General features: G+C 28.7%; 2 non-coding genes across 2 annotated transcripts; both read right to left on the bottom strand.

Annotated features, from left to right (window-relative positions):
• Positions 1-6,078: 6,078 nt before the first annotated feature.
• TRNAT-AGU lies at positions 6,079-6,152 on the bottom strand. The gene has a single exon. It is a non-coding gene; the product is annotated as a tRNA-Thr (tRNA).
• Positions 6,153-18,805: 12,653 nt separating this feature from the next.
• On the bottom strand, positions 18,806-18,879 carry TRNAT-AGU. The gene has a single exon. It is a non-coding gene; the product is annotated as a tRNA-Thr (tRNA).
• Positions 18,880-27,876: the final 8,997 nt, after the last annotated feature.

Below are 27,876 nucleotides of genomic sequence, written 5' to 3'. Positions count from 1 at the left end.
GAGTGCATAATGAATGTGATTTGTCCATATAGAACGTTTTAAGCACTCTCATTATATAAGCTTCTTGATGTACAAAAACACCTTTGTTTAAATAGTCAATTTGTAATCCCAAACAAAACTTTGTCCTTCCAAGATCCTTCATCTCATATTCTTTCTTTAAACAAACAATTGTCGTTGTGCGCTCATTAGGAGTTCCAACGATGTTTATGTCATCTACATAAACAACAATTATGGAAAACTCATTTTCGGATCTTTTCATATAAATGCAAGGACAAATAGGGTCATTTTTATGTCCTTCTTTTAAAAAGTATTCAATAAGACAATTACACCACACATGCCCATATTGTTTTAATCAACAAAATAACTTGTTCAATTTTATTGAATAACCCTCTTTTAAATTTGCCTTATTAGGCAAATTAAATCTTTTAGGGATTTTCATATAAATATCATTCTTAAGAGAATCGTCGTACAAATAGGTTGTAACATCATTCATTATATGTAAATGAAGACTTTATTGTGCAACTAGGATAATAAAATATTGCAATGTTGTTACGTCCAATACCAATGAATATATCTTTTCACAAATAAATATTATGTTTGTGAAAAACCTTGAGCAACCAACTGTGCTTTGTATCTAACAATTTCATGACATAATTTATTGAGATCTCATCATTTTCAACAATTTCAGGTACCTGAGGTTCTTCTGGAACCAAATCATTAATTATGTTAAATGAATCTTTTGAGATTTCCACCTTTTCGATTAGGTCATCTAGCATTTTCGCTTATTTTCTCATTCGACAATTTTTATCTCTGGAACCAATAGGCTTACAATGCTTCAAGCATGTCTTCGGAACCAACAGACCTAGCACGCTTCAGGCGTGTCATGAACTAATATCAAATATATTCAAAGCATTAGTAGTTGGTATATATGATTTGATTACCCTTTTTGTCAATAAGAACATCCAGTAATTGATTGACTAATTTTGTAAATGAATTATCTTTTGAACTTATAATTCATATTCTTTTGTACGAGGATCAAGATAAGATAATGATATTTCATTCCAACCAATATCATTTTCCAATTGTTTTCTTTCTCCCCTTAATGTTGGAAAAACTTATTCATCAAAGTGATAATCGAAAAGTCAAATTGTAAATAAGTCTCATGTTGGTAGTTCAAGATATTTTATTATTGAAGGAGAATCATATCCAACATATATTATCAATCGTCTCTAAGGACCTATCATAGTCCTTTTTTGTGTGAAAATTGGAACATATACACCAAACACAAAAAATTCTTGCATGAAAATATTAGGTTACTAACAAAAAACCAATTGCATAATAAAGTATTTTGTGATAACTTGTTGGCTTGATGCGAATCAATGTTGCAACATGCAAAATTGCATATCAATAAGTAGCCATTGGAAGATTAGCTCTCATAAGCAATGATCTTGCAACCAATTTTAGACATTTTATTAATGATTATGTAAGTCTATTTGGAGTATAAACATGTGTTACTAGATGTTTAACTTCAACTCCGATTGATATACAATACTCATAAAAAGCATGAGATGCAAATTCACCAATATTATCAAGACGAATTTTCTTAATCGGATAATATGGGAAATGAGCTCTTAATTGTGCCAATAACTTTACAAATGTCTGATTGTGAGTTGACCATCTAGTTGATGCATCAATCAAAATCATGAAATGATCCACATGGTGAGTGTATTGGACCACAAATATCACCTTGTATTCGTTTTGAAAATGAGATTGACTCATTTATAATTTTTCTTGTGATGATCTTATTATCAACTTTCTTTTGTGAATGTACAGTACATGAAAACTCATTGGTCTGAAGAAGTCTTTTGACTCTTAAGTGTGTGTCCATATGAGTTTTTCAACCTTTTTTTTCTGCATCATAATAGATCCAAGATTATCTAACTGATCAGGCCAAACAATGAATTCATTCTAATTCATAAACTTCTGGTTTACCATGAGAAGCATTTTAATTGTACTAATATATGTGTAGTATGAACCATCCAATTGATCATGTCAAACAAGGCATTCATTTTGATTCGTAAACTTCTGGTTTACCATGACATGCATATCAATTGTACTAATATATGTGTAAACCATAAGAGAAGGTTGATAATTGCTTCAATACATATTTTTTTTCAATTAAATCATAGATATAAAGATATTTCATATCTTTTTCAATGTTTGTCTCAATATGATATCCATTTAGATAAATATCCTTGAAACTTAAAAAGTTTCTATTAAACGTCTTGGTAGAAGTACAATAGCTCTTCTGGAGCCTTCAAATATATTTGTAGTACTATAAATAATACTATCATTGACGTATCACATTACCAAGCAAGAGAAAAAATTATTACTCTTGAGAATTGTACGAATTGTTGCACTATCAATACAACACATATCCTCATTATTGGTGTTAGTATCAACATTCATTCTTCATATAAACATAAACATCAATATGAGAAAATCTTTTTATTTACACATTCATTACCAATGAGGTTATCAATGTTTCTATTTGGTTTAGCAAATAAAATAACAATATCAAGATGAGTAGCATCCATATGGCCATAATCAGAATCACTATCTTCATAAGCAAAGTGTGTTTATATGTTCTTCTCATTATTTTTAGTGTATGACAAGCATGGTAGTTGAATCGTGAATCGTATCGTGTATCAAAGAGCTTAAATTTTGAATTGTGAATCATATTGTATAATGAATCATATGATTCATAAACATTAAAAAATGTAACATATACTTAAATATATAAGATATATAAATATGCAAAGAGACAATTAATAACAAAGCAACCTCATAGTCAAATAGAGTGGTTGTATTTATGTATATTTACCATATAAATTCATAGTTTCAGCAACTCAGCCTTCAAAAAACATTGTGGTTGTTGCCTAAGATTCCTTTAACTATGGCTATATGGTACTAAACAAGTATTACATTATAGCCATCCAATAAATAAGTGTTGTTGTTGTTATTTGCATACAAACATAGTTACGGTTGTTGCTTGTATCCTAAAGAACCTAAAAAAAAATATTCTATTCTAAATCATTCATATTTCATCATCATCATCTCTAAGATCTATATCACTCAAGTCATCTTCATCTTCTATTGAAAGTTATTCCCCTTCGTTAATGTCTTCAAATTCCTCCTCATCTCCTACAATGGATTTTTCTTTTTTATTAGTTTTGGCATTTAAGTTTCTTGGCCCTATATTAGCAAAAGAAAAAGAAATGAAGTTTAGTTCTAGTTTGTTAACATTCAAATTTTAACTTGTGAATAGAAAAAAATTACCTTTCTTCCTTTTTTATTGGAGGTCCCTCTTCATCATCAAAGCACTCATGTATATCCATCCATGAGGAATCAATAGGCAAACAAGGATTTTCTTTTTCTCATATGATTCAATATCCGACAAATATATGGGATCACAAGTTTCCCCCTTCTCTTCTCAATACTCTTTTGTCTCAACTCAAGTTGGAGATTGTACTTTACATAGACAAGAGCATTTAGTCTTTGTTGTTCCAATCTATTTCTTCTCTTAGTATGGACTTGGTCAAATGTGCTCCAATTCCTTTCACACCCTGTTGCACTACATGTGAGACTCAAAATTTTCATGGTTATCTTTTGTAACTTTTTACCTTCTCCTCCATATGTATGTTCCCATTTTCATGGTTATCCAAAGAACACTTATGCAACTAAAAATATATTTTTAACATGTTTTTCTATCTCATTCTCAATAATCCCAATTATAACAAATCCTAATTTAAAGAATCTATCACGCACAAAACCAATTAAGAAGTCAAGATTAAAAGCTAAATGAGGGCATACATATCACTCATCACATATTCTTTTGATAGTGCAATTTGGCTCTAGAAGGGGCAGATGAAAAATGTTTGTAGAAATTTTTGCAAGTTTTTCATACAAAGACATATTTGAATGAAGATGTAAGGCAAAGAACAAATAAACACATGATTTTATACTGATTCACAAACACACTAGGCTACATCCAGTTTCTCTTAATAGGTTCCACTAATCAATTATAACTAACTTAAACATGAGTATTAATCTCTCTAGGTATCATGAGTATAGTCTGTTCAAATATAACATGAGTTTCAACCTCTTCAGGTATCCTTCTTAGTCTCCATCTGAGATCAAGAACTCTCAATTTAGATAATGAGAAAATTCCTTTACAATGAGTAAGTACAATTTTAGCTCATAAGGTATACTTCACATAATGAAGAATATTATAATGGTTAAGCTCACAAGCCAATATTTATTTTATTAAGACTTTTCTAGATTTGACTTTATATGCCCAATATATTGTTCTATCTTTCTTTTTCTGTTTCTTGTATATTTCACTTTTTTCTTGTGTATTCATATCTCTCCTCTATATCTTCCTCACCATGGTCTTTGTATTTATAGACATATTGGAAATATGGTCATTTAACATTTTTTGTTTTGAATCTTCCTGATTGAATATTTTTTGTGCTACTTCCATGATCATATTTCCTTCTTCTTTGATGTCTAAAATTATTTGACATTTGGAATCTTTGAATAATGGAAATTAAGGAACAATTATCTTCTTCACTCATAATTATTTTGATGAAATCTTCAAAGTTATTTCCTTGATTGAAAGGATATCTTCTCTTGATTGCTTTCTTCTTATAACTTCTATCTTCATATTTATTTTTCATAGATATTTGTAAGTGAAAAATCTTATAATGAAGCTTTAATCAAGATTATATTCACCCTGGATTTTCTAGGAATGGAAAGTATTGTTGTTGCATTTCCAATATTCAGAATTTTCCTATTTAAGAGAACTTTCCAACTAGAGTAAATAATAGATCAAATATAATTAGAGCTAATAATATCGATAATATTTATCAAAGAATATAAAAATCATATGTCAATAAATCAATGATTTATATCATATCATGTGAGTTAAAATAAATTTATCAATCATATCATTGCAAATTAAATGCTTATAACAAAGCATCAATTGCATATTTAACAAATAAATCATTTTCTTATGAAATAAAAAGAAAATTGAGCATTTAAATAATTTTAATCTTGGATATTATGAAGATATTATGACATTATTAAAAAAATTGTGTAAATTGTATCAATTAGTTTTGTATAGTACGGTGGTGTTCACCACCACTATTTACATGTGTGGTGGTTTGAAAACCACCATAGATGTTACTGCCACAAAGTATAATATGGGGTTTTCAAGCTAATCGCTGCAACAACTGCAATTTACTACATTGTATAAAGTAACATTTTCTAGATGTAAATAATGATAATTATAGCCGTCATAAATTTTTTGTTAGAACTTTTTTATTGGAAAATATTTTCAATGTAAGTGGTGACTGTTTGAACTGTCATTATTCTCTTTATATTACAACGTTTATAATTGTCACTATTATAATGAATTTGATATGCTTTTCAGTACTCAGAGTAATTTGGTTTGCAACAGCTACCCCTTCAAACTCCTTAGTCTTTTTCTTCTTCTTTTTTTTTCTTGTTTTCTTTCTTATCATGGTCCCTGACAACAAGCGCCACAATCAAATAGTTAGCAAACAATACATAATGCTAAAAGTAAAACAAATGGTGCGATAACCCACCCCTCTAAATTTCCAACCTTGAATATGTCAAGCAAAAAAGGTAATTATAAATTACTCCATAGAAACAAAGTTCACCATAAAATCAAGTAAGACCCAACAATTACACATCTTATATTGTAGAATTCAAATTTCAAAATACGAACACTAGAGACTTTATGGTTGCAATTTTGGGAGCCAATTGTGACTATGTGAGCATGCCCCCATATTAGGGTGGTAGAGGAAGTGATTATTCAAAGGGATTGTAGTGAGGGGGAGACCTGGTGCAAACAAAACATATGATGAACAATATCACATATTAGAATTTGTAACATAATACCATTAACATTAACATCATATGCAAAAAGAAACCAATATTTTTTGGCATTAGATTCCAACAATATAGATGGTCACCAAAAACAACATGTGGCACTGCTTTCATTGAGAGTTGAACTCAAGACCTCCCGCTTACTAAACGGGTGCTCTAACCAACTGAGCTATGAAAGCTTCACGTTTATTTTAATATTTAAGTTACCTATTATTTACACTATTTAAGTATTTAATTTATTATTATGTCTTACAAATTGATGAATTTTAACACATTGAAAAAATTAACCAAAAATATGATAATCTAACATTTTCTTCGTATTCATATCCGAAAATGCATGACAAAACATTGAGAGGTACACAAGTGTAGCAAGATTGCCAAGGCTGTATATATTTTTTCAGTCTACTCAAGTCTAAACCATTAGGACCCCTTAGAGGTTCTAACCAAGGAGCACGCAAATCCCAAAAACGCATAGTTTCTCCGCCAAAAATAATTTCTCCAGTCAGGGAACGCATTTCATATTTACCTAAACCTATAGGTCCTTGAGCAGATCCTACATTAGCCCCAAGACGTTGGTCTCTAACTAGAAAAGTAAATGCTTGAGCTTGAGAAGCTTCTGGACCAGTGGGCCCATAAAACTCACTAGGATAAGCGATATTATTAAACTAGTCAAAGCATGGTGGAGCACTAAAGGTGCATGAAGAGCTCCATGGGCAGCGGAAATGGATGAAGGAATGGAGGCAAGTTGGAAGTCACTTGCAAGCAATGGAAGGTGAAAGAGAGGTGATAATAAGATTTCCTAATTTATGCTAGCCTAAGGAAGGTGGCTAGAGGTAGAGAAAGGAAATCTCTAGAAAGTGGTGCCTCTCAAAGGCAATAAAGGGAGGAGTGCTCTCAACTCAAGTTGCATCTATTGCATAAAATTTCAAGAGTGTCTACAAATGAGTGAAATTTTGGCTTTTATATGAAGCCATTTACACATGAGAAAGGAGAGCCATTGGATGGAGTGGGCCTTGATCTTGGCCCTTAGATTAAGCTTGGAGAAGGAGGCTTGATCTTGGCCATTGGATGATGCCTTGGAAAAGGAGGAAGCATTCCTAACCCTTGGATGCTTTGGATCCATGAGGTGTAGGAAGAAGTGTTGACTTTCACTTAGTCCACCTTTGCTCTTTTGATAGTTCATGGCAAAATCTCCTATTGGGCTTAGTCAAGCCCAATTTTATCAATTGAACTACTCATTGTTTGACTTATTATTCTAGAAAGCAAAGCCTAAACAAATATTATTGCTATTCTATTGCTCTTTGAGACACCTCTTCAAATCTTCACATCTTCTTTGGCCCATGTGAAGAGTATGAGAAGTCCATGTGGGTTTGGGACATCTTGAATGAAGCCCAATTGGACCTTTTTGAGCATGCTCCTTATTATTGGGCCTCTTAATGGGCTTGGGCTTGAAGGTGAATGTGGGCCATGTATTGGGCCTTGAGCATGATTTGGGCCTAGGCGTTGACCCAAGCTATAAGCCTTGTTGGGATCACATCATCCCCTCCCACTTGAAGAGGATCTGACCTCAGATCAAGAGGGTTGTTTAAGGCTCACAACAACCAAATTTGAGGTTCCACCAGAATCAAACACATATCTGCAATAGTCATCAAATAAAATGGCATTAAAATCATGGAGACCATGCAGCATACAGGAATGTGGAATTTGTGAAAATGGGCTTATAAAATGGAAAAAGGTTGATAATAGGCCCACTTCACAAAAAAAATGTCTTACACTTTGACTTAGATGATTTTTGAAAAGAGTTTTAAAGTCAAAGTGTATTTTGGTACAATATGATGAGGAGTATGAAATAAGTGAATGAGATGGAGAACAAAATGTTTGAGAGGGAAACAAAACAAAAGATTTAATGACAAAGTGTGAAGAGTTTAAAGATGAGAGAACTCCCGTTGGAAATTTGATCCTCATGGAAGGAATTGGTGAAGGATGGTACACCAAATCCCTAACAATGAGTTCCTTTTTTGCTTTTGAAGGTCTCTTTAACTCTACCACTTGTAATTATATTTCAAGCTCACTCTCTTGTCTTATTTTCTCTCTTTCTTCGAATTCTTTTCTCTCATTCTCTTCTTTGGCTTTTCTAAGACTTTCATCTTTTGCATTTTCTTCTTCATCTCTTTTCTTTTTATCTTTTATCTCTTTGTCTTTTTGTTCTCTTTTAGCACAAAGCTTCTCAAGCTCTTCTTTTTCTCTCTTCTTTTCATACTCTCGAAGCTTTTTAAGTTTTGCTTGCTCTTTCTCATGTTTTGCTCTCTTTCTTTGTTCACTCAAGAGCAAGTCCAAATTGTGCTTAAAATCTTTTTCTAGTCTAGAAAACTTAGCAAGATTTTGGATGAAAGCATCCCCTATGTCAATGAAGTTTTCTATCCTAGCTTGTTGCTCTTTAGTGATCCTAAATGAAGGGGGAATGAAATGTTTCCACATGCATGCTTTTAATTCAGAAAATGTGTTAATGCATGATTTTCTCCCCTTTTTCACTCTATATTGCCTCTCTTGCCACCACTCGGATGCACGTCCTATAAACCTAGAAGTAACATGTCTAAGAATGTCAAATTGACTATATTTACTAAACAATGGTTGCACCAATTTCTCGATATCCCACATCTAATCTCTAAATGATATTGGTCCTATATCCTCCCCAAAGAATGGAATATCACTATGAAATGTATGATGCAACTCATGACTACCATGCTTATGCAACCTAGGACTATATGTAGAATATGTACTTATGGTGATTGAATGAACTTATGAAACTTGAACAAAGTGTGGTAGAGAAAATCAATCACAAGTGGACCTCCAGGTTAGGCGAGGTGAGTCTTTAAGACTTCTTAAATACCAAGGTCAATCCTTGCCAAGATACACTTGTAAAAGGTGTCAAAGATCACACAATTATCTAAGTGCTAAGTAAATAGAATCACTTGAGTCACTAAGCACAAAACAAGCAAAAAAGACTCAAATAAATTTAACACTAAAAACGGACCCCTAATTGGCAAAATTTTAGAGACTTTGGTCTCACAAATCAAGCCACTATGCAACGTGAAAACATGAATCTAAACTATGCGGCCTAAGGTAAGGTGAGAAAGCACTTAGAACTTTCAACACACTTACAACTAAAGGCGAATTACTAATGGATGATAAAGGTTCTACTTAGGAGATGGGATTGAACACCTTGTGGTTCCCCAAGACACCTAAGTAGGCCAAAATACAAGTTCAAAGAGAGTTAAAATTGGTACACAAAATTTAGGCAAAGAGGAGCAACCCAAGAGCACCAAACTTTTAGAGAAATTTGATTAGAAAATAAGGCACAAAGGATGCTCCAAATTGACCAAAAGAAGTGACCAAATTGTAGAAAAACTAGTAAAATAAAAGATGCAACAATTACAAGCCACAATGGCCAACAAAAAATGCTAGAAATTGGTGTTGGAAGCTACTCCCGAGGCCAACTTGATCACACCACAATTTTGGACAGCAAAGTGATGCACTACCAATAGCACTTTGGTGCCAAATGAAGCCTTAGTTGATGGCTTTGAAGTATACACCAATTGGAGGAATATTTGGACCCCTTGTGGATGAAAAATGCAACACCAAACAACAACAAAACATGGCCAAAATAATGAACAAAAACAACAAACGAACTATGCCAAAGACATTGGTTAGCTCTCACTCAAGCAAGAAATTGATGGCTCAAAACTTTCCAAAATATGGTGAAGGTGAGAGGAAGAATTCAAGCACACTCTCTAGAGTTTTACTTCTCAACCACCACCTAAAATGCTACCTTAGACTAGCAACCAATTTGGAAAACAAAATCACTTAATTCACAATTAAGAGCATTGAAGCCAACATTACTTGCCAATTGAAATGTATAACACAAGAAAAGCTAATTAAGAAAGCTAAACCACATTGAAATGATTTGACAAGACTGAATTGAATAGCCAAAAACAAGGACAAGCAAGAAATTAAGGCTTGAAATAAAGGAAAGCACAACAAAAGGAATCCTAGAATGGAACTAGAATAGAGTAAAAACCAAAAACAGAAACTGCAGTGCTCATAAAATGTTTATGGTATTCATTGCATGTATGCCAATGTGAGGGAAGTAATCCACTCCAAATGAAAGCAATTGATGACAATATGGAATACACACATAAACAAGCAAATGTATAGACCAAGAGCACTGAAATTCTGAAGCAAAACACACCAAAAACGCACTAAACAGTGATTTTCCCGAAAACACAGCACCAGAAAACGCTGACAGATGCCTTAACTTTGAAGATTTTTCATATTTTTTGTACTAGACATATTTGAATGATTCTTTTTGCTACTTTTTCGTCCAGATGTTAAGAAAATTATTCAAAAATCAGAAAGGGATTCGGTGCTATGAATCGTTACAGTTAAATCACACAAGAAAAGTGTGCGTCAGGACACAAGTGAAAACAGCAGCAAACTGGCACTGAAAAACGCAGAAAGTTGCCTCTACTTCAAAAATTTGTATAGAATTCAATTCTTAACATAATTGAATGATTCTTGTTGGATAATTTTCGTCTATGACTTAGCTTTTCGAAGCAACAATCAGCTAAAATTTGGTGCACTGAGTCACTCGTGACACTTCTCAAACAGAAGGTGTGCAGTGGAAAAAAGTTGAAAACAGAAGCAAAAGCAGAGTGAAAGGGGAAGATGTTCAATAGACAAATCAATTCGATTTGGAGCTTGATTATGATCTAGAATCAAACATAGATGAAGATGAACATCTTAGGACACTCTAAGGCACAAACCAATCGGTGAAATGACATTAAAACAGTGAGGAAAGCTGACTCAAACAACCACACGCATAGCATGAAGCTTCATTGCGTTTTGGAGTGGAGTTTGGCATGGTTTCACTCAAGCAAGTGCAGAAAATGAATGTAAACGATGGAAAATTGAAGAAACATGTAAAAGAAAGCATGAACAAGACATAGAACACAACTTGAATGGTGGAAATTTAAAAGAAAAAAGAATCACCGAATAAAAATGACAAGAAACACAATGGAAGCAATAAAATGGTGCTGAAATGTAAAGGAAAGCTAGTAAATGATGTGAACCATAGCAAGCAAGGAAATCTACAAATAGAGTGTAGAACACTCTTGTAGTCTCATAGTTGCATGGAATCAATGGAGAAACACAATATAATAGACATTGAACGGTAGATGTGAAAGAAAAACAAAAAAGAAGATGATGATGAAACAAGACAGAAAATGATGGAAACACAAGACTAGGAAAGAACCTTACCAAACCTTGAGAGACCATGGTTTGATGGCTCTGATACCATTATGGTGGAGCTCCAAAGGTGCATGAAGAGTTCCATGAGCAGCGGAAATGGATGAAGGAATGGAGGCAAATTGGAAGGCACTTGCAAGCAATGGAAGGTGAAAGAGAGGTGATAGGATTTTCTAATCTATGCTAGCCTAAGGAAGGTGGCTAGAGGTAGAGAGAGGAAATCTCTAGAAAGTGGTGACTCTCAAAGGCAATAGAGGGAGGAGTGCTCTCAACTCAAGTTGCATCTATTGCATAAAATTTCAAGAGTGTCTACAAATGAGTGAAATTTTGGCTTTTATATGAAGCCATTTACACATGAGAAAGGAGAGCCATTGGATGGAGTGGGCCTTGATCTTGGCCCTTAGATTAAGCTTGGAGAAGGAGGCTTGATCTTGGCCATTGGATGATGCCTTGGAAAAGGAGGAAGCATTCCTAACCCTTGGATGCTTTGGATCCATGAGGTGTAGGAAGAAGTGTTGACTTTCACTTAGTCCACCTTTGCTCTTTTGATAGTTCATGGCAAAATCTCCTATTGGGCTTAGTCAAGCCCAATTTTATCAATTGAATTACTCATTGTTTGAATTATTATTCTAGAAAGCAAAGCCTAAACAATGGGCCAATATTATTGCTATTCTATTGCTCTTTGAGACACCTCTTCAAATCTTCACATCTTCTTTGGCCCATGTGAAGAGTATGAGAAGTCCATGTGGGTTTAGGCCATCTTGAATGAAGCCCAATTGGACCTTTTTTAGCATGCTCCTTGTTATTGGGCCTCTTGATGGGCTTGGGCTTGAAGGTGAATGTAGGTCATGTATTGGGCCTTGAGCATGATTTGGGCCTAGGCGTTGACCCAAGCTATAAGCCTTGTTGAGAGGTACACAAGTGTAGCAAGATTGCCAAGGCTGTATATCTTTTTTCAGTCTACTCAAGTCTAAACCATTAGGACCCCTTAGAGGTTCTAACCAAGGAGCACGCAAATCCCAAAAACGCATAGTTTCTCCGCCAAAAATAATTTCTCTAGTCGGGGAACGCATTTCATATTTACCTAAGCCTATAGGTCCTTGAGCAGATCCTACATTAGCCCCAACACATTGGTCTCTAACTAGAAAAGTAAATGCTTGAGCTTGAGAAGCTTCTGGACTAGTAGGTAGGGATGGCAACGGGGCGGGGCGGGTACGGGTATCATGATCCCATCCCCATCCCCATAATAAAAATTCATCCCCATCCCCATCCCCAAACCCAACGGGTATACAACTTTTGACCCATCCCCATCCCCACCGGGTAACGGGTATTTTCTTATACCTATACCCATACCCATTTTTTTATTGTTCCATATATCAATTAAATATTTTTTATAAAAAAAATTTAAAAATCACACCAACGGAATCATGATACTATCAAAATATTCAATATTAAAATAACATACTCTTTTTGATTTTCATGATGTCAAATATTAAGAAAAATATTATAATAGTATAAATCTCAAATTAAAGTATCAAATAACAACTAAATAAAATTCAAATAATTATATAAAAGCTAAAAAATTACACATTACTAAAATTTTATAATAACCAAAATATTTATTAATTTTACAAATGATCAGTGGTTTCATTTGCATTCGATCCACCTACACATAGAAAAAAAATGAAAAATTAGATATGATATAATAATTGAAATTGAAAATTTTAATTACTAGAATATAATGTACCTTCTTCATCAGATTCATTTTCACTCATGAGAACATCTTTTCCTTTTAATTTTTTAACACCTACAAACACCAAATGTAGAATATTAGATGAGAATTCACAAAAAATACTAACAAAAAATATTAATAAATTTGAGTAACTTACCTAGATGGTTTGAGTTCCATATCCAACTTCTTGTACACATCAAAGCCTCTATAGTAATATGATGAAGTCGACTACGGTGAGAAGTTAATATCTGACCACCAGTACTAAAAGCAGATTCAGAAGCTACAGTTGTTATTGGAATAGCTAAAACATCCCTTGCAATTGCTTGAAGGGTTGGAAACTTTAACCCATTTGTTTTCCACCATGATAGGATATCAAATTCTTGTGTAACCGGCAAATTATCTTCTTCCAAGTAATAATCCAACTCTGTTTTCATAACTGTAGTTCTAGATTTTTTCTTTTTTGCCATAAACTCTAAAAATTCATTCGCATCATTATCAACATCCTTTCCCAACTCCAATGATGTAGCTCTATAAGAAGAAGTTTCATTCTTTTTTGATTGATATTCCAAAACCAAATCATAGCACATTTGACGAATCCTACTAAGTTTCAGATCAAAATCATTACCATACAATTTATAAAAATAATATTCTAACATGTCCATCTTATACCTTGGATCTAAAACTGAAGCAATTGCCAATATATCATGAATAACACTCCAGTAACTTTCAAATTTCTTTAACATTTGTATTGCCATATTTTGAATGGTTATCTCAGGAGATTTAACCCAATCATTTATTGCAATCTTGATCTCACAAATCTTTGGGAAAAAGATGTTGGCAGTTGGGTATTTGGAGCCAGAAATGATTTCTGTGATGTCATTAAATAATTTTAGCCTTCGACAAACATCCTTTGCAAATTCCCACTGCATATCAGTTGGCAAAGAAGTGTATTGAGCTTCACGTTGCTTTAACCTAAAAAACACATCCTTATAACATATGGCAATATCAAGCATCTTGTAAGTAGAATTCCATCTAGTTGGGCAATCCAAACTTAACTTTTTAGTGAAAGAAATTCGCAATTGTCTAGCTGTTTCCTCAAATTTTTCCATTCTTTTAGGAGTTGCTGTCCAATATGCTACACTTTCTCGAATTTTTTCCACCCCTTCTTTTAGGACGGCTAACCCTTCTTTCACAATCAAATTAAGGATATGTGCTGAACAACGCATATGAAGCAAAGACCCTTTCTTAATGAGTGTGTCCAACTTCAACTTATCCTTAATTTTTTCAATCATGCTATCATTTGTGCTGCAGTTGTCTAAAGTGATAGTAGACAATTTTGTATCAATATTCCAATCGAACAAACAATCAACTAATACATTGCAAAGTCGATCAGCTGTGTGAGGTGCGGGAACATAAATGAACCTATAAATTAAGCAATATTTTGTAAGACATATAATCTTTCTAGAGGTGCATAAAAAAATTATTGGAAAATTTATAAATTAAAAAAGGTGTACCTCAAAATTATATTTTGCAATGTCCAATTGTCATCAATATAGTGAGTTGTGATAGACATATACCCTTTCTTTTGATTGCTTGCAGTCCACATATCCGATGTAATTGCTATTCTTCCTTTATTTGTATCTATCAACTTCATAACAACTTGTTTTTCATGTTCATAGATGCCGAGTATCTCTTTCTTTATCGTATTTCGTGAAGGAAGTTGAAATAATGGTTGAATTGTTGTCACGAATCTAATAAAACCAATATGGTCCACTATTGACAATGGATATTCATGCAATATAATCATTGTTGCAAGTTCCCTCTTGGCATTTTCTTCATTATAAGCTCCACAAGCCAATTCCTTTTTGCCACTTGAAATCTTAGAAAAAAGTGTTTTTTGTCCCCCTTTTCCTTTTGCTAAAGCCTTCTTTTGAATACATATGTTTGTATGATGGTGCAAGTGCTTTGTTCCATTCTTTGTTTCTCCACCAAGCAGTTTCTTGCAATAGTTACATTTAGCTTTGTATTTTCCATCAACTTTTATCTTTTCAAAGTGTTCCCACACAACACTTTTCAATTTCCCTTTCTCAGGCTCTACTTGTGTTGTTGAATGTATTTCATCATGAACTTCTGAAGGTGTTTGCGTAGATGGATTCAATGGAGATTGACTGTCATTATTGGAACTTTGAAAGGAAGTTGGTTGTTGTGAACACTGTGGTGGACTTGGTACCTGCAAATCTTGATCTCCTGTGCTCATTTTCTCTAGAAACTAACATACATAACAAAAAAAAATCAAACAAAGTAAAAAGGTTAATTTCTTTTTTAACAAAATATAAAAGGAAAACCAATAATCAAGTTTAAAAATATTTCAAATATTTTTTATACTATTAAAAATTTATATTATACCACTTAAACGAAATAGCACAAATAACAAAATTAAATTAATAATAATTCAAATTTAAACATAGATTCTTCATCTTTTGATCTTGAATTAAATTAAGGATTTATGCAATTGAGCACTTAAAATTGAGAATTAAACATTATCATGAAACAAAAAATAAATAATAAATAAAATTATCATAAAGGAGTAAAGATAATTAAATGTGTGACCCAAATTTGAGAATATCCATTTGAACATAACATAACAGAAAAAAAAATGTATAATTAAGATTATGATAAAAGGAAAAGTACCTTGAAGATCTGCTTAAACCTTAAAGAACAAGCCAAACAATTAAAAGAGAGTAAAAAAGTGTATAACCAAAGTAACAAAAAGAAGAGCTACAAAATAAGAGTCAAACATTTTCATGAAAATAAATAAATAAATAAAGATAATCAAATGTGTAACCTAAAAATTATTTCATAGAATGAAATTAAGGAACACCTATTTGAACATAACCATGTACAGAGAGTAAAAATTATGTAATAAGAAGAAGAAAAATTACCTTCAAAATTAAATCTTGAAAATCAAACCAGACAATTGAGAGAGTAAACAAAGTGTATAACAAAAAACAAAGAGAATGAGAAATATGTTATATATATATATATATATATATATATATATATATATATATATATATATATATATATATATATATATATATATATATATATATATATATATATTATATTATATTATATATTATATTACTATGTATATATATATTATATGTGTGGATATCTTATGTTTATATATATATATATATATATATATAATTATTTATATATATTATATTATATTATATATTATATTATTATTACTATGTATATATATTATATGTGTGGATATCTTATGTTTATATATATATATATATATATATATATATATATATATATTTATAGATATATATTTATTTTAAGTATATATTATATTATATTATATAATAATATAAATATAATAATATATATTATATTATTATGTATATATATTATATGTATATGCGTAGATATTTTATGCATATATATATATATATATATATATATATATATTTCTTTTAAATTTTATAAATTTATAATGTTATAAATTTGTTTATAAAAAATCTCACTAGTTAAATGATTAATTTGTTTTATACGTATATATTATATATATTATATTATATTATTATGTATATATATTATATGTATATTATATTATATTATATTATATTATATTATATTACATGTATATGTGTAAATATATATATATATATATAAAAGTATATTTTATTTATATGTATATATACTGTATTATATTATATTATATTATATTATATTATATTTTATGTGTAAATATATTATTTATTTATATATATTTTTTAGATTATTTAATAAATTATAAATAGTTTAGTAATTTAAGCGGGGACGGGTATTTGGGCGGGTATATATATATCCACATCCCCATCCCCATCCCCAGTTGAAAATTTCGGGTATTACCCATACCCATACCCATACCCAGTCAAAGCGGGGATTCTCCGTCAAAACGGGGACGGGTTCGGGTGATACCCACGGGCACGGGTTTATTTGCCATCTCTACTAGTAGGCCCATAAAACTCACTAGGATAAGCGGTATTATTAAACTAGACAAAGCAACAAGCAATAAAAACAAAAATAGATAAAGCACCTAAACTATAAGGTAAGTAAGACCTCTCGCTTACTAAACGAGTGCTCTAACCAACTGAGCTATGAAAACTTTGCTTCATTCATAATGTTAAAGTTAATTATTATTTACAAAATATTTCTTTATTTAATTTATTATTGTATAATTATTTAATTATTATTTATAGTAAAAATTACGTCCTTTTTAAATGATTATCGTTATTATTTATTATCTTATTATTACTATATATTTAAGATTTGTGTCCTTGGTTTTATTATAGATCCAAAGGTTTCTATAATTTTAAATGCTTTTGTTACCTTGATAAGTGTGATAATTAACTATTATTTACACTTATTAGAACCTCTTGATTGTCTTTTATTCATGTGTTTTTTGTTAATCCCATGTAATCACTTTTTGCATAAACATTAAAAGTGTCGAGACTCGAAGAAAACATAGTTTTGGTTGGGGGAACGCGGTTGGAACTCAAGATAGAGGGTGAGACACTTATGGGGCTCAAAGGATTCATCTCTCTTCCTCAATTCCACCATTTCAACTCCATTTATGCTCTAGATGTATAGGAGTAGCTAAAATCCATTTCATTGGGGATATATGTAATGTACCTAAACTCATTGTAGTCTCATCTATGCAATAGAATCTCTTTCATTGCTTTTGTGTTTTATCTACATTATTTACGTGCATGACGGAATATCTATGCGTTTTGTGGTATCTAATCATTGGAAAGTGTTTTGGAACCCTTGACATGGATAGAACAACCTAGAGGTTTGGTTCTAGACATAGACCAAAGCTCTTGGTCATTCTAGACATCATTTTCAATGCGTCTTTTATGTTTAAATATCTAAGGGATTAGTATTTTTCCCGTAAAAGTTCAAAACTTGCCCCTAAGGGATTAGGGCTTGAATACCTTTGATGTCAATGCTTGAGTAGATTAGAGATATATATTATGAGATGATTGCTTAGAGTTTTGGTCATGAATTCCAACCCCAATGAGTTTTTGCCCTGATTATTTTATCACTTTCAAGTTTAGAAATATCTATGTTTTCACTTGTTTCGAATCAATCTATGTTTACATTCATTGCCTAAATTAGTAAGTACGCATAGTTAACTAAACAAACGCAATTCCCGTGGGAAAATTATACTTGGACTTACCATTTTTATTACTTGCACGACTTGGTACAGTTGCCAAAGTCTTAACATATCTACAGAGTGATCAAATTTGTTCACCTCCTCTAAGACACCTTGTATTCCAGTTACCAAGATTTCTTTCAATATTATATTATTTGAAAAGTCATGAAAGGTGATATATTTTCACCTCTCATCAAACACTTTGTTGCTTATAGGGGTTAGCAATGTGGGTTGGTCCTGTCATTTAGGCCCGTTAGGCACTTGGCCCACAAAATGTGGCTTGGGTTTGGCTCGCCCCTCTTTGAAAATTTGGGCTCAATAGTTTGGCCTGCCCCACATAAGTCCTTGCGCGTAGACCTGCATGTCAGCCCATTTTTTGTTTTATTAATTTCTTGTGATAAAAGTTTCAATGTCCTACAAATTCATGAAATTTAACACATTAAAAAAATTAACGACAAACTTTTGGAAGCTAAATGAAAAATTGATAATTGATTAGCACATTGAAAGATACATAACTTCGATATTTTTCACATATATAATAATTTGGATGGACATAGTTTTGTTTAAAAAAATAATAATGTTGCTTTCATTGAGATTTGAACTCAAGACCTCCCGCTTACTAAACGGGTGCTCTAACCAACTGAGCTATGAAAGCTTTACTTTGTTCATAATGCTAAAGTTAACCATTATTTACACTATTTCTTTATTTAATTATTATTTATAACACTAAATCATATCCTTGTTTTTTAAATGATTACCGTTATTATTTATTATCTTATTATTACTATATATTTAAGATTTGTGTCCTAGGTTTTATTGTAGATTCAAAGGTTTCTATAATTTAAAATGCTTTCATTATCTGCAAAGTGATCAAATTTGTTCACCTCCTTTAAGACACCTTGTATTAGTTACCGAGGTTACCAAGATGTCTTTCAATATTAGATTATTCGAAAAGTTATGAAAGGTGATATATTTTCACCTCTCATAAAACACTTTGTTGGCCAAATTTGTTCACCTCCTTTAAAACACCTTAGTTGCCAAGGTTACCAAGATATCTTTCAATATTAGATTATTTAAAAAGTTATGGAAGGTGATATATTTTCACCTCTTATAAAACACTTTGTTGCTTAGGGCGTAGCAATGTCGGTTGGTCCCACCACTTAGGTGACCAGCAAAATGTGGCTTAGGTTGGCTCTTGTGATAAAGAAAGTTCCAATGTCCTACATTCAAATTGGTAAAATTTAATAGCCGTCCTACTTTTCCATCCTTAGTTGTTTCTACAAAAGTACTTGATAATGCTTTCATTGAATATTGAGATTTGAAATCAAGATCTCCCGCTTATTAAACGGGTGCTCTAACCAATTGAGCTATGAAAGCTTTACTTTTTTCTTAATGTTAAAGTTAACTATTATTTACATAATTTATTTATTTTATTTATTATCATGCAATTATTTAATTATTATTTATACAACTAAATTATGCCCATGTTTTTTAAATGATCATCGTTATTATTTACTATCTTATTATTACTATATATTTAAGATTCGTTCCTAGGTTTTGTTGTAGATCTAGAGTTTTTTATAATTTTAAATGTTTTCTCACATACAAAGCGGCCAAATTTATTCACCTCCTCTAAGATAATTTGTATTTAAGTTACCAATATTTCTCTCTATATTAGATTGTTTATAGAGCTATGAAAGGTGAAATATTTTAACCTCCCTTGTAACACTTTGTTATTTATAGGAGTGGCAATGTGGCTCAACCTGACCTGTTTCAACTTGCCCAACACTTGGCCCACAAAATGTAGGTCGGGCTGGCCTACCCCTCTTTGAAAATCCAGGCTCAATAATTGATGGTGTGATGTGGTGATCTTCTTATGTTAGGGGAATCAAAATTGGTTGTGAGAGACAGGAAAGGAATGCCACAGGGCAGTGACCAAGAGGAGATGATTTTTTGTGTGGGGTCCTAGAAAGTGTACATAGAAAAAAATAGGGGTGTCATAAAGTGGATAAAAATTGGACTTTTGGTTTAATGAGTAAAAGTGGGTGGGAACACTAAAAAGATGGGATTTTTAATTGTAAAAATATAAGCTCTTTCTTCCTGCACCTTCAAAATTTCTTCTATATCGTCAAAATATTTTTAAATCCCAAAAATATCATTTGATCATTTAAATAAAGTCACAGAGATCATATTTCCAAAATTATTTTCGGAAGTCAACATATATTATCAGAAGTCAATTTCTGGAAGTCAAAATATATTACCGGAAGTCAAAATATATATTAAAAATACTTAAGAAATAAATTAAATTAAAAATACTTAAACTTTATATTAAAAAATATTAATTCTGTTTTAACTATTTTTAATTTTATTTAAAGTTTATGTTTTCTAAATTTTAAATGTTTTTATTTAGTTTATTATTTTATTTATTTTTTATGTTTTCATATTTCTTAATATATATTTGAAAATTAAAATAAAATATTAATATTTGTATGTATAATTTTATTTTTATTTAATGTACTGAAAAATAAATATAAAAATAAAAATAAATAAAACTAAAACATTATTAAACTTTAAATAAAAAAACGAAAAATGAAATTTTTATTTTTTTTATTTAATTTTATTTAATGTTTAATTTCTTTAAAATTTTAATTATTTTTTAGTTTATTATTTTATGTTTTATTAATTTTTTTAATATATATTTTATAAATAAATAATTTATATATATATATATATATTTATTTATTTAAAATATTAAAATATTACATTTTCAAATAAAATAAATTGAAAAAATCCGTTTGTATATATATACATTATTATTACTAGTGTAAACACAGGCGCTATCGCGCCTGTGTGTACGCATTTTTTGAATTATATTAATAATTGATGATATTGTAATGTTATTAATTTAATAAACAAAATAAAAGTATATTTATAAAAAATAAAATAAAATGTACGGAGAAAATAAGAGAAAAATAACTGTTGATGAATAGTAAGAGAAAAAAAGAAAAAGGAGATAAGTAAATAATTTTATAAAAACTTGTAAAAGTAACCGTTAATTTTTAAAAATTTAATAAATAATTAAATTATAAAGGGTAAAGTTGGAATTATGAAATGTGGACACAAAAGAGGGAATCCCCTTTATATATAGTTATAGATTTTATTTTATTTTTTAATTTGTTTTTTATTTTTCTTTTATACTTTTTTTTAACTTTTTTTAAACTTGTTTATATTTTTATTTTTTATTTTGTTTAATATGTATTTTAGAAATAAAATATTAATATATATATATATATATATATATATATATATATATGTGTGTGTGTGTGTGTGTGTTTAATTTATTTTTTATATAATATATTAAAATGTAATATTTTCAAATAAATTAAATTAAAAAACATGAACTTTTTAACAAAATATTTACAAAAATTAAAAAAAGTGAAGAATATATATATACTGACTTTCGGAACTAGTAACATATTTTAACTTCTGGAAGTCAACTTTCGGTAATATATTTTGATTTTCAGAAGTCGACTTCCGATAATATATTTTGACTTCCGGAAGTGGATTTTTGGTAATATATTTTGACTTCCGGAAGTCAACTTCCAGTAATATATTTTAATTTTTGAAAGTTGATTTTCGGTAATATATTTTGACTTCTGGTTATATATTTTGACTTTCGAAAGTCGATGTCCGGTAATATATTTTGACTTCTGAAAGTCAACTTCGATTATATATTTTGACTTCTAGATGTATTATTCATCGGAAGTCGACATGCGTAAGTGATTTTGGGAGTGTGATATGCGTGACTTTTCTAAGCCTTCCTTGCATCATGGATCAATTAAGTCTTGAATTGGGCCGGTCTTATTGTTGTATGTGTCATTTGTTAAATATATTTAACTAATAATATTTTTCTAATGTTTTCCAAAATTTGTTATCATCTTTCATTGTCCACTTTAATAGCCCCTTATAAAAATATAGTTTGACTTTCTTTAATATATGGCCAATGGTATTTTTTTGGAAATGTCTTCCAGAATTCTTTAACATATCTTGTTCTTCACTTTACTAACCACTTATGCAAAATTCCTTTTTACCATTCTAACTGTTCTTTCTTAATGGTATTTGTTGTTATATTAATTTTTTAAAATTTATTTTTGAGACTTTTGGTTATGTAGATTCGACCACGATTGCTTTTGGTTGACAATAAAGTTAAAATAAATGTTCGTTAGGGCGTTTCCTTGCACCTCCAAACATTTTTTTTATTTCTAAAAATCTTTTAAATTCCCATTTTATCTCTTAGTTAAAAATAACAACATTATTTATTCTCTTTAACTTTACTTCCAAGTTTTTTTTCTTCTCTGGATGTTGACACCTGATATCTTGTTTTGTTAATATTCAATACTTTATTTTTTAAAATTTTTTATCCCTTACGGATATTGACCTTCAGTGTTACTTTTTTTTTTTCATTTATAGATGTCAATATTCGATTTTGATTTTATTCTCAAATATCAACATTTGATAATTCATTTTTTTTTTCTGTTATGAATATTGACATCCAGAATAAGTTTTATTTCAATATCTGTTGTCATTTTTCTTTTTCACGATTGTCGACATCCGATTTTCATATCAGTAGAAAACATTTAACAAAAACATTAAACGTATTTCCATATCCCGATTAACGTATGCTAAATTTTATAAAATTTTATAAAATTTTTAATTTATATTAATTCAAATATTTTTTATATTTTCTTTAAATATTTATTAAATTAAAATTTAAACAAAACAAAATACATTTTATGTTACATTATTATATATAATTTTTAAAATATTATTATATTAGTATTTATTACTTTAAACTTAAAAATTATCTTTTAGAAGAATGTTAACCAGATTTCCACCTCCGATTAACATATGTAAAATTTTCTTAAATTTTTTACATCATGTAAACTTAAGTATTTATTAATTTTTATTAAATTAATATATAAACAAATAAATTATACTTTATTGTATATTAATTTTTATAAATATTTTATAAAATTATTATATTAATTTTAATTTAATAAAGAAACATTTTATAAAAAAGTGTTAATCGAATTTTTACATTCACATCCGATTAACATATGTTAAATTTTTAATTTATATATATTTAAATATTATTAAATTTACTGTAAATATTCATTAAATTAAAATTTAAACAAAATAAATTTTATTTTATTTTATATTAATTTATATAAATTTTAAAAAAACTTCTTATGTTAATATTTATTACTTTAAACTTAAAAAAATACATTATAAAATATTGTTAACCAGATTTCTACATATAGTTAAGATAAGGAAGATTATCTTAAAATTTTTAATTTATGATAATTTAAATATTTAATAATTTTTATTAAATTAAAATTTAAACAAACAAAATCTACATTACTTTATATTTATTTATATAATTTTTTTAAAATAATTATATTAATATTTATTTCTTTCAATTTAAAAAAAATGTTACATCCGATTAAAATATCTTAAATTTTTTAATTTATTTTAATTTAAATATTTATTAAATTTACTGTAAATATTCATTAAATTAAAATTTAAACAAAATGAAATATATTTTATGTTATATTAATTTATATAAGTTTTTAGAAAATTATTATGTTAATATTTATTACTTTAAAATATAAAAAAATTAAAATTCTTTTAACTGGATCTCATGTCCGGTTAGTATATATTAAATTATATGAAAAATTTTAATTATTTAATTATTTAATAATTATTTTTAAAATTTTATTAAGTTTAAATTTTAAAAAATAAAATGTATTTTATTTTATATTATTTTAAATAAATATTTAAAAAATAATTATCCTAAATAAATTATTTCTTAAATTTTAATTGAAAAAATCATTTTAATATAATTTAATATATATTTACCAAATGTCGATATCTGAAACGAAAAAAAGAAAAATAAAGTTCTGGATGTCGTCATCGAACAAAACTAAATATCATATATCAACATTTATATATATATATATATATATATATATATATATATATATATATATATATATATATATATATATATATATATATATATATATATAAAACATGTTCTTGAATGTCAACATATGTAACAAACAAAAGGAAAAATAAAGTAACAAATCGTGGACATCATAAAACAAAACAAGGTACCAGATCTTGAAAAATAAATTTGAGAGTGTATTAGTTAAAAAGGAAAAAATGTAGTTATTTTTATCTGAAGGACAAAATGAAAATTTGTAAATTTTTTGAAAGTGCAAAAGAAGTGTTTGAAGGTGGAGGGAGAAGCGTTCATGTTGTTGGCCGAACAAGGACATAGACTAGCAAATGCCCACAGAAAGTTAGGCCCACTTTAAAGCTTTCTATAAACTTGAAAGTGATCCTTAGTGTGGAGAGATGGGAGTCATGTCCCCAAATTTTTTCTTATATTTATATAATTTCATATATATATATATTTTTTTAAAACTTAAAATTTTAATATATTATATATTTATATTCTAATAAACTTTTATATATTTATAGAGGAGGAATAGTTTTTTTTCACATTTATTTTTCAATTTTAATTTTTAAATATTTTTTAAATAAAAAACTTATTTTATTTATATTATTTTTTAAGTGATTATTTATTTAATTTAATATTTTTTTATTTAATTATTTTTCAAACTTAAACATTATTAATGAAAATTAATTATAATAAAATAAAAATTATTTTATATTTAATTTTATAATTATAATGATAAAAATAATTATAATTTTATTATTTTTTATTATCATAAAAAAAGTAAATATAATTTTTTATTAGTTTATATAAAATTTTTGGAATTACTCTTTTGGTTCTTCTTTTCATTCAAAAATAATAAGTTGGTCCTCAAATTTTTTTTAATCTCAATTTGATCTCGATTTTGGAAAAAAATTATGCAATTTTGTCATTTTTTCATTAAATTTTTTGAATTGGACCAATATTTTTTCATCAAAATTGAAGTTGTAAATAAGGATGATTTGTTTTGTTGGTATAATTAACATAATCCTAGTATAAATTTTGGTGAGAAGTTTTTGCTCCGCTTTAAAAAATTTAACAAAAAATATCAAATTGCATCAGTTTTTAAAAAATCAAAACCAATTTGAGACTAAAAAACATTAGACAGCCAACTTGATATTTTTAGACGACCAACTTGATATTTTTAGACAAAAAACATAAACTAAAAGAGTAATTCAACCAAAACTTGGACATCTCCAACATATTGACTGAAGATTCGTCACTACTCATCTAGGCACTAACCTTGCTAATTTTAAGAACACTTAGTAGCTGATTTTTATATTCCACCCAACCACTGATTAATCTGGTCTATAACATTAACCATGTTGTAGTGGCCCAACCAAAAAGAGGCACCCAAGAAATCTCAAATCTACATATAAGAAAACACAGAGTACTAAATGATAAGAAAATCAACACAATAACTATTACTATTAGAATTAATTGACGAATTAATTCTATTATATGACTCTTTGAAAATATTATGATTGGTTAAAAAAAATAAAGATAAAATAAAGCTCAATCCAATCTGATGGGCGTCATTTTATAAAAGGAGATTAATATTTTATTTCTGGTTATAAGGTTTTCTCACAATAAATCATAAATAAAGAGAGTGTGAGAGTAGAAAGAAAGACAAAGAAATAAATTGGAAAAAAAGATTGAATAACAAAGATTGAAGAATACATTCTCTTTTGATCTCTCATAAATCAAAGTTAATATACTATTATGATTTATGGAGGTGAATATGTTAAAATCGTGAATTTTAAAATTCTAGAGTAGTTTTCTATAATGAGTCCATCATATAAAACAACTATAAATTAATTTACATGTGCTATCACAACATGTATTTTTTATTATGATATTTTTTCAAATTATAATAAATCCTAATTATAAATATAATAATTTTCTAAATTATATCTACGACTTCAATGAAAATAAAAATATAAGATTGAATTGACAGAAAATGGGGCATTGAAACCCATCATATGCATAATGAATGTCTCGTAAGTATATTTCCGCTTCCTTCCCATGTGCTCTTTGTCTGTGTGCTCTTAGTTACAAATCTCAGACTCTAACTATCACAATTTCTCACTTTAATAACAGAGGCAGAAAAATATTACAGGTAATTAAGAAAGGTTTGGGTTGTTTTATATTCTTTATTTATAAAAGAAGAGTTATATAATATGCATGCATGAGGAAGAGAAGCATCGTGTCAAAAATAAACTCTAATTATATTATATAAAATTAAATATTGAAATTAAGTTTAATCTGTGAATTATAGAAAATTAAATAGATCATTTAATGGTCAAGACCGAACTAGTTTAGAAGTTTATACAATACAAAATTTGAAGGTTAAAAATTACACTTTTTTGAAACGCATCGCAGAAAATATGGATCTATATTTGTGATAAATCACGCATACTAGATAATAAGACGAAAAAAATGTTTAAGGAAAATATCCTAATCGATAGTGATGGTTCCAAGAATTTTTTCTTCAAATGTACGAAGGTTTTATATGTGTATCAATCGGAACTGACTACCAAGAATCTTGACCAATAATTTTGAAAAAGTTTAATAATACGTTCAAAATTTATAATTTTTAAGTTGTATTTGATACAAACTTTATTTTAAATAAGAACTTTTTCAATTTCATTTTTTTATATAAATTGGAGAATGTTTTCTTATATAACTGTTTTCATGTTTATAATTTTGGAATTTTTTTAATATTTTATTTTTCTTATCCAATAAAAATCATCTGCGTTACTTTTCTCTTCCAAGTTTCTTATTTTAGTAACAAATATATTTTTATTAAGTCATATTTTTAATTGATTTAGTTTTACTCAATCAATTTTACATATTCTCAAATTCTAAATTAATTATATTTTTTTTACTAACAAAAGATTTAATAATATTTCACTTACAACAAATGTATAAAATTAAATTATTTAATTTAATCAATTATATATTTTTCATCCAACAAATATCATAATAATGTTAGTGTGTGACTTCTTGTAGGTTCGTTACTAAATCAATAATAAATTAACTCATTAATTTACTAATCATATTTCTATAGAGCTCAAACTTATTATTTAGAGTTGATAAATTTTTTCTTGATAAAGCAATAACAAGAAGGAGGTGGAGGAGGTAAAAGAGGTGAAGGTGGAGTTAGAGTAGATACCACAAAACATCAATTAAAACATTCCTCTTACATTAAATAAATATTTTATGTTCCTGCAGGAGCAATATAAGGTTATTATGAGACCAAATAATATTTTACCACAATTTTCATACTTCTGGAATGAATTTCCAACTCTGATCTTGCTCGTCTATTAAATGTTCATCATCCGTTTTCTGTGAGGGCCACAAAATAAGGTTGTACCTCTAAAAAGGGACTTCGACAATCAAGTTAGCAGAGTCCTCCAAAAGTCAAATATTAATTAGAAAATTAATGAATTGTGTACCTTTAATTATCTAGGTCCACTTGTATTTATAGAAATTTAGTTTATTTATGATTATTTTACTTACTCTTTGTGGGTCCAAGCTTTGGATCTTTGATCGGGACTAATTAGGCTTATGATGCAAGCCCAATTTCTT

Source organism: Vigna unguiculata, chromosome 3 (assembly GCF_004118075.2).
Source record: "Vigna unguiculata cultivar IT97K-499-35 chromosome 3, ASM411807v1, whole genome shotgun sequence".
Lineage (NCBI taxonomy): Eukaryota > Viridiplantae > Streptophyta > Magnoliopsida > Fabales > Fabaceae > Vigna > Vigna unguiculata.
This window is presented reverse-complemented; position numbering and strand designations above follow the sequence as displayed.